The following is a 7,500-nucleotide window of genomic DNA, read 5'->3' on the forward strand; positions in this document are numbered from 1 at the left end:
ATAATAATAATAATAATAATAATAATAATAATAATAATAATATGTGCTTTTTGGTAAACATTGCATGTGATATATTTGTTTTAAAAACAAAGGCATCGTGGATAGGAAGGAGGCGGTGAGAAGCGTGGATGATCAGTAGACCATGGATTGTTATATAAAAAGTTTTCGCTAAATACCGATAGAAAAAATAAACTGTTGGGTATTCCATTGTGTGAGAAGTCCGACGATACTTACAATTAAATTGGCTTTGTGCGGCTATGTGGTCTTGTGATGTGACCTCTCGCTTTCGGATCAGAATGTCCTGGGTTCGAGGCTCGCTCGGCGCGTAGTAGAGTCCCTGGATAAGGCTCTTTACTCACTTTCTCTCACCGTACTGGGGTTTCAAATGAGTATCTGGCTGCCAACAGCGTTGTCTCTGTCGGAAAGAAAAATTGTGATATCGCCTAACAGGCGTCATGTCTCGTTCTACATGTTACTTGTTGCTGTTGGTCAGGGACCCCTTGTAAAGCGCTTTGAGCACGTTAAGTGGATATTGCTCAAGTTTTTAAGTGTGGACATGTCGTTTGACACTCGCCTTCGGTTCGCATGCGTTCGGTTTCTGATTCGAGTCCCTTTCTCGATGACGCAAAGTTGAGTCCTTGGGAAAAAAGCCTTTTATTTACATTCGTTTACCCCACTCTGGTGAAAAATGGGGGTATCGTTTTTCAATTGCACCCAACTAACAAACCTTTGTTGTTGGTGTTGTTGTTAGTGTTGTTGTTGTTGTTGTTGTTGTTGTTGTTGTTGTTGTGGGAAGAGAGTGTTCTTTTAAGTTGTTGTTTTTTTTTATTGCTTTATTGATATATAAACGTATTCTATAAACATGATAAATAAAACACCACAGACGAATAAGGTATTATGTGAGAATGGCGTTGGTAAGGCGAATAAGGTTTCACTTATCTTGTTTTGTTGGTAAAAGGGAAATCTTGAAAAGTCAACACTATCAGTTTTCGTTTAATAAATTGAATCTTACATTCAATTCCACATTGTTATTCATTTCTTTGTGCTTCGAGAAGCAACATTTACATTACTCTGTACAATAGTATAAAAACTTACCTATATTTGGTCCACTTACCAGGAATCACGAATAGGTGTGGAATAGTAAAGCACTCTCATTTATAACATCAATCTTAGAAATCCATATAAAAGCATTCAGTGTGAGACATGTCACGATAATGTAGCAAATTTAATGGGGGGGGGGGGGGGTAGTATAATTCAGCGTCTTTATCTTGTAGAAATATTTTCTAACATAATAGATTAAACTTTTTGTAGTATTTGTAAGAATATATAAAATATACACAACTCTGGACTTTATGACCAGTGAAAAAGCACAGCGTCAAAAACAGGCGAAATCAGTAGAAGGCAGCGTCTTTATCTTGTAGAAAAATTTTCCAACAAAATAGTTTAAACTTTTTGTAGTATTTGTATATATATAAAATATATACAGCTCTGGACTTTATGACCAGTGAAAGCACAGCGTCGAAACAGGAGAAATCAAAAGTATGGTGTTACTACTACTACAACTCATTCTTTTCGAAATAATAGTTGATAGCCTTTAACATGTCTTGAAAAGATCTACTGAAGCAAAACAACATTGTACTACCAATGCCCCATTATGTCTATGGACTGGAGGAAAAAGTTCTGCTGTTTGGGTTCACAAAAAAAAAAAGGGGGGGGGGGCACTCTCTCCGAACTTATATCCTCCTCTTAAAACCGCCAGTATAACACGATACTTTCCAGATAAGAAATACTGCTTTCTTAGTTTTCCGAAAGATCCAATCTCTAGTGTGGGAGGGGACGGCTTATCTCTTCTGTCCTCCGTTCAATGATTAAAAATCACTGAACCGCGACCAGCCGCGTTAGTTTGTCCAGCGAACCAGGAAGTTGTGTGCGAATGTGGAATCACTGGACCGGCCATACCAAAAACATGGACAACCAAAATTGGTCGCCGTTCGTCTCATACACCAGCCCACCCCTCTTCTATTTACCTGTTCGTCCGGTTTTGACCACTTAACTGCCGTAGACTGGGAAAAAAATATTATGTATTTTAAAATTTGGCTAGAAAACTCTTCCATCAAATGTTGATCGAATTTAAATGACCATCGTTGTGGCAAAAATAAAGCAACTCTCAAACCTGGGACTTCGCGAAGCCTTCATTCAAGTCCCAGATGTGAGAGCTTTTGTGTTGCCAAGATGAGGGTCATTTAAATCGATCGATTCTTGAAGGACAAGTTTTCTGGCCAAATCTGTAAAAACATGTTTTTTCCAGAGTATGACAGTTTGCTGGTTTAGAAATCGAGTTGTTTGTAGGGGTAGCCAGAAGAAAGACAAGTCTTTGCGACCTACCTATGTTTTCAAACGGGCGACGGATGTTGTAAGACAAGTTCAAGTTTACGGGTATAGATAGAATGCGCTTGGCCAAGGAGTTCACAACATTGCCATCCGGAAGTATAACGGACCAACACATAAACTCTGTGTAACCATGAACTTTTATAGTATTGTTAATACAGTTTAGTGAGAACAACTCACAAACGCGAATGGCAAAAACAATAACAAAGGCCTGAGTGACGTCATCTGCATACTATCTATAAGCAGGAATATTTGTCATGGGTAAACTATGTCCTCGGTGATTTGAATGGAAATTAGTATTGTTAATGGTGTGGCGCGGTTTTTGGTTTTATTGTGTGGGTTCGAGTCCAAACGATAAGCTCAATGGTTTGGATTCGAACTAGTATGCGCGCTATGGCTCTCTTTACAAGCTGCGTCGCTCAACCTACACCACACACGGCTCAGGTTTAATCTAGGGGTGGTGCCTTATAATTGTATTAATAAGTGAGTCAAGATAATAGTAACGCCCAATACAATAATAATACATAAGTTTAATTAGATTGTTACAGGAGAGAATAAGTGGAAGGTAGAATGAGAATGAAAATTATGGATGATATAATGATATATAATAGACAATTCAATTGTTATTCCTGTATTCATTTAATCTCAGGAAGAATAGCTCTAATTGAGTGGATCTAATTTATTATTTATTTATTTATTTATTTTTAATCATTTGTCTCAGCGATTGGTTCATTTGAAAATGCTAAAAACCCTTTTGGCTTATCTTTTATACAGCCATCTTGCTTGATTGAGGCAAATGACGAGCCTTTAACTTTATCGGCTAGTTCAAGGGTTGGCTCCTGGTTTCAGGGTTGTTCTTGACTTCACCACAGTGTGTTGTGGCTAAGGGCTGACAGGAAAATTCTGGTGTCGGCGAGGGCTGACATCAAGGACTGGATGCTAGGCAAGGATGCTAGCCAAGGAGTGAGTGCGAGGCAAGGACCTTCAACCGAGAGAATGTTAAACTTTTTACAAGTTTGAAATTTGAGGAATGGTTCTCTTCCTTTGAATTCTTAATGTGTGTGTGACTCAGTTCTGAGATGCAGCCTCTTATGGTTCTCACAGTACTATGTTATGACGATCGACCCAATCAGCAAAGTCCGGTCCGCACTCGTGCACCGTCGCGAACCCGCCCGGTAGCATCGTCACAACACACCGTTCGACAATATGCTCTGCCGTCTCAGCTTCTTGCCCACAGCGGGTACATGTTGGACAGTCAGAAATACCCCACCGATGAAGCGCACTGGCCGTGAGGCAGCTCCTCGACCGAAGCCGATTCGCCGTCACCCAGTGTCTCCTCTTACTGGTATCAAAGCCTGGCAGCTTTTCACCTAGCTTAGAGGAGGTAACGTCCCCGCCCCCACGAGGGATTGAAATCGTCCAAACCGACTTCCATCTCGTTCTGAGATGAATTTGCTTTCGTAAGATATGACCTTACACAGCATTGTAGACCTCGTTTTGCTGAACAATATTATGTGTATGCATATTATGATCGTTGTGCGGGTTGGCGTGTGCGCGCTTGTATAAAATGTGTATGTGTTTGTGTGTATGTGTGTGTGTGCGTGTGTACACAAATGTTTATAATGATGTTTTACCATTGTGTATGCGCCTAGGCGCTGTTTTGTTAAAGGGATTGGGCGCTATACAAATAAACTTTATTATTATCTTGACTTTTTAGAATGTTGATTTTCTGTTTGAGTAAATAACAATCTATTTTTGTGTTGGGTGGGAGTGATGTGTCAGGGAAAAATTCTAAAAAATAGTTGGCAGGGAGAGGATTGAGGGCCTTTAAAAACATTTGGTCGATTTTAAAAGCCCGTTTTGCTGATATGATACGATATTATATGTTTATAAAACGCATAAAAATATCACAAATTTTATGTTAATTTAACGGCGTGCGTGCACCCAACTGCAGGTCTGATAACCCAATTCATTATGGGCTCATTGTTGTAATAGAAATCTCAAAAAATGACGCAGAATATTGTCCATTACAACAATGTTAAACTAGGCCATAAGGGCGTTAGGATGTCAGACCTGCATATATGAATACGTCGGTTTTTTTAACTTAAAATTCAGTTTTCAGCAAAATAACTCCGACACAATACAGTGTTGATATGTGTGTCATAATTTTTCATAACAATTCTGACTTAAATCTAATTTTTCTATACCTTACCTTACCGGAGTTCCGTCTCCCTACAAGGGTTGAATGTCTTGGCGAAACGCCATTCTTCACGCTCAAGGACCTTACCAAGCATTTTTTGCTAGGTGTTGCCTCCACATTTCCTATTCAGGACTTCCTTGGTTTGCCCCGTGCAATTTTTCTATAGGCTATCTAAAAAAAAAAATAATAAATTAAAAAAATTACCCCCCCCCCCCCCCAAAAAAAAAACAGAGTTTCAAATATTTCGCTATATACAACAATAACCCTAGCCAACAGCAATATCTAATATGTAGAAGACATGACGCCTGTTAGGCTGATTTTATAATTTTTTTCAAACAAAGACAACGCTGTTAATGACCGGTTTCTCATTATAACACCTGAGTATGGTGAGAGAATGTGAGTAAAGAGCCTTTTCCAAGGACTCGACTATGCGCCGCCCAAAAACGAGACTCAAACCCAGGACCTTCCGAACGATCTGAAGGCGAGTGTCTTACCACAAGCTCACAACATTGCCATCAGGAAGTATAACGGACCAGCACACAAAACTGTGTAACCATGAACGTTTATAGTCTGGATAATACAGTTCAGTGAGAATAACTCATAAAAGTGGATGGCAAAAAACAATAACAAAGACCTGAGTGACGTCAACTTCGATCTATCCATAGCCGCATCAAGCTCATTCCAAAGTAAAACCATATTGCTAGGAATTTGGGTCACCTTTAATTGAGCAGAGTGGAATGTTATTTAGTTAGGGCCTGCGTCCTCCATTATGGGACTTCACATCGATAAACATCGATATATTGTGGGCACTAACATGATCGATATGCATAAAATAGGAAAATAGAGCCGGAGTACGGGCGATCACAGTCGTCTAATTAGACTATAGTCGATATTCGTACCGGTAAAAGGTAATCAAGGTGTGGTTTTGTGTTCCATTGGTATTGCACTTGACTTATGATTATAGATAGTATGCGCTTGGTTAAGAAGCTCACGACATTGCCATCCGAAAATATAACGGATCGACACACAAAATTATGTGCAACCTTGAACTTTTATAGTCTGGTTTACAGTTTAGTGAGAATTACACATAAACGTGGATGGCAAAAAATAATAGCAAAGACCCGAGTGACGTCAACTTCGTTCTATCTATAGGTCGTAGGTTTGAGTCCCGCTGTGGTTCGCGCAAAGTTGAATTCCAAGAGGTGTTAGTGGTAGGTATAGGTAAAACGGATGAGTACAACGTATTCTGTGTCGTGCCGCGCCAAATGTCTCATCCTAAACGTTCATTGTCACTGATTGCTTAACCCTCTCCTTACCAGCCAAAGGAAAATTGTCACATTCGTTACAAAATAACCAACAATTTTCTCGTTCTAATTTCATTTATTTATAGTTATAGCTGTAAAAAAATCGACACTGTGTTGCAGAGCTCTTTTTTTCTGAACAAAACAAGCACATACCCGTTACTATTCTGTCTGAAAAATCTATTTTTGTGTTGGGTGAGTAAAAAGTTTGGGGTCAAATTCCGAAAATAGCTGGTTAGGAGAGAGTTAAGGCACTTGTACAGAGATTTGAGCGCATTATAGAGAATGTTTAAAAAATTCAGAATATTTATCATGAATGCTCTTTAATTACATTCAACTAAATGTCTCTGATATTTCAAAGTTATATTTCATTATAATATATATATATATATATATATATATATATATATATATATATGTATATATATATATATTACACTTATTCACTCACATAGGGAAATTTGTCATTAGGGTCCATTCCAAGAAAAGACTGGAATGCTCTAGGCGTCAGAATCAGTGCCAAGCCGCAAAGTGAACTATGGTGAGGTCACCTCTTCATGGCCACACAACGAGGCGGGTAGTCGAACTCGGTACCTTTTGGATCATGCCTCTGAGTCACGCAGCCCATCCAATAATTCATTGTCCTTAACAATGCAAATTGTTCCTGAGGCAATATCTAAAATAAAAAAAAGCAATATGTGACAACGCTCAATTGAAACGGTGACAGTACTTAGATGTGTCAAAAATTGCTAAAATATATATAACGGTACATGCATTGTGATTGTTTTGGTTTTGGGCCGTTTATTTTATTCTATTTTTTTTTTTTTTGTTTTTCGTTTCGTTTTTATTTTTTTGTTTTTTGTTTGTGTTTGTTTCGGTTTTTCTATTGGTGTTTTTTTTTTGTTTTTGTTTTTTTTTTGGGGGGGGGGGGGGGGGGGGGGGTTATTAGGAAGGATATAATCGAAACGGTCTTTAACTTTGTCTCCTTTCGAAGCCTCTCGATTGTAATCAACATTAACAGTTTTACCATTCCAATTCATTCAGTAAGCTAAACATTGTTCAACAACTTCTATCGAAACTACGCATTGGCATATTTTTAATGCCAAAACCGACGTCCATCGGATGATTTGATCCATATGAAATCACACTTTTCATTAATTTTTGTTAGAAGGAGGTGGAGGAAGGGGTGAATAAAGTTTTGCCAATAAATATACAATATAAAATCATGAGAATGTCTATGATATTAAGTGATCTGATCGGTAGGTGTTATAAGTAATGACGTTAATCAAGTCATTTCTTTGTTGGTCGTCATCACTGAATGTCTTCTTCCGTATCCCTGGGATCAGTTTCCAGTAGTGTCCATGTCTCATCACAGTCCCAGGTTTATTCCCCATTTGTGTCCACCTCCTCTGGTACAGGATTCAATCCCCACTGGTACCCACCTCTCATAGCCCTGGATTAACTCACTCTCCCCTGGAATCCACCTCTCTGAGTCTCAGGTTCATTCCCTCTGGTGTGCATCCAAGGTTTACTCCCCACTTTTTCACACCTCCCCTAGTTCAGTGTTCAGTCTCCATTTGTGACACCCCACTTAAAATTGGAGTTACTCTC

The 7,500-nt window shown here is 38.8% G+C and overlaps 1 protein-coding gene across 3 annotated transcripts in view; it reads right to left on the minus strand.

Moving 5' to 3' along the window:
* Window positions 1–1,204, minus strand: part of LOC144964301 (carbohydrate sulfotransferase 6-like) — a 33,368-nt gene extending 32,164 nt beyond the window's left edge. Inside the window, exon 1 of one of the 3 annotated variants that reach the window (XM_078898395.1) lies at window positions 1,115–1,204. The gene's annotated coding sequence lies outside the window, so the exon portion shown is untranslated. Of the gene's footprint in view, window positions 1–234; window positions 314–1,095 lie in introns of those variants that run through there. The other 2 variants (XM_078898394.1, XM_078898396.1) reach the window with 2 other exon arrangements.
* Window positions 1,205–7,500: the final 6,296 nt, after the last annotated feature.

This window comes from Berghia stephanieae, chromosome 2 (assembly GCF_034508935.2).
Source record: "Berghia stephanieae isolate SIO BIC M18660-M18661 chromosome 2, UCSD_Bste_1.3, whole genome shotgun sequence".
In the NCBI taxonomy this organism is placed as follows: domain Eukaryota; kingdom Metazoa; phylum Mollusca; class Gastropoda; order Nudibranchia; family Aeolidiidae; genus Berghia; species Berghia stephanieae.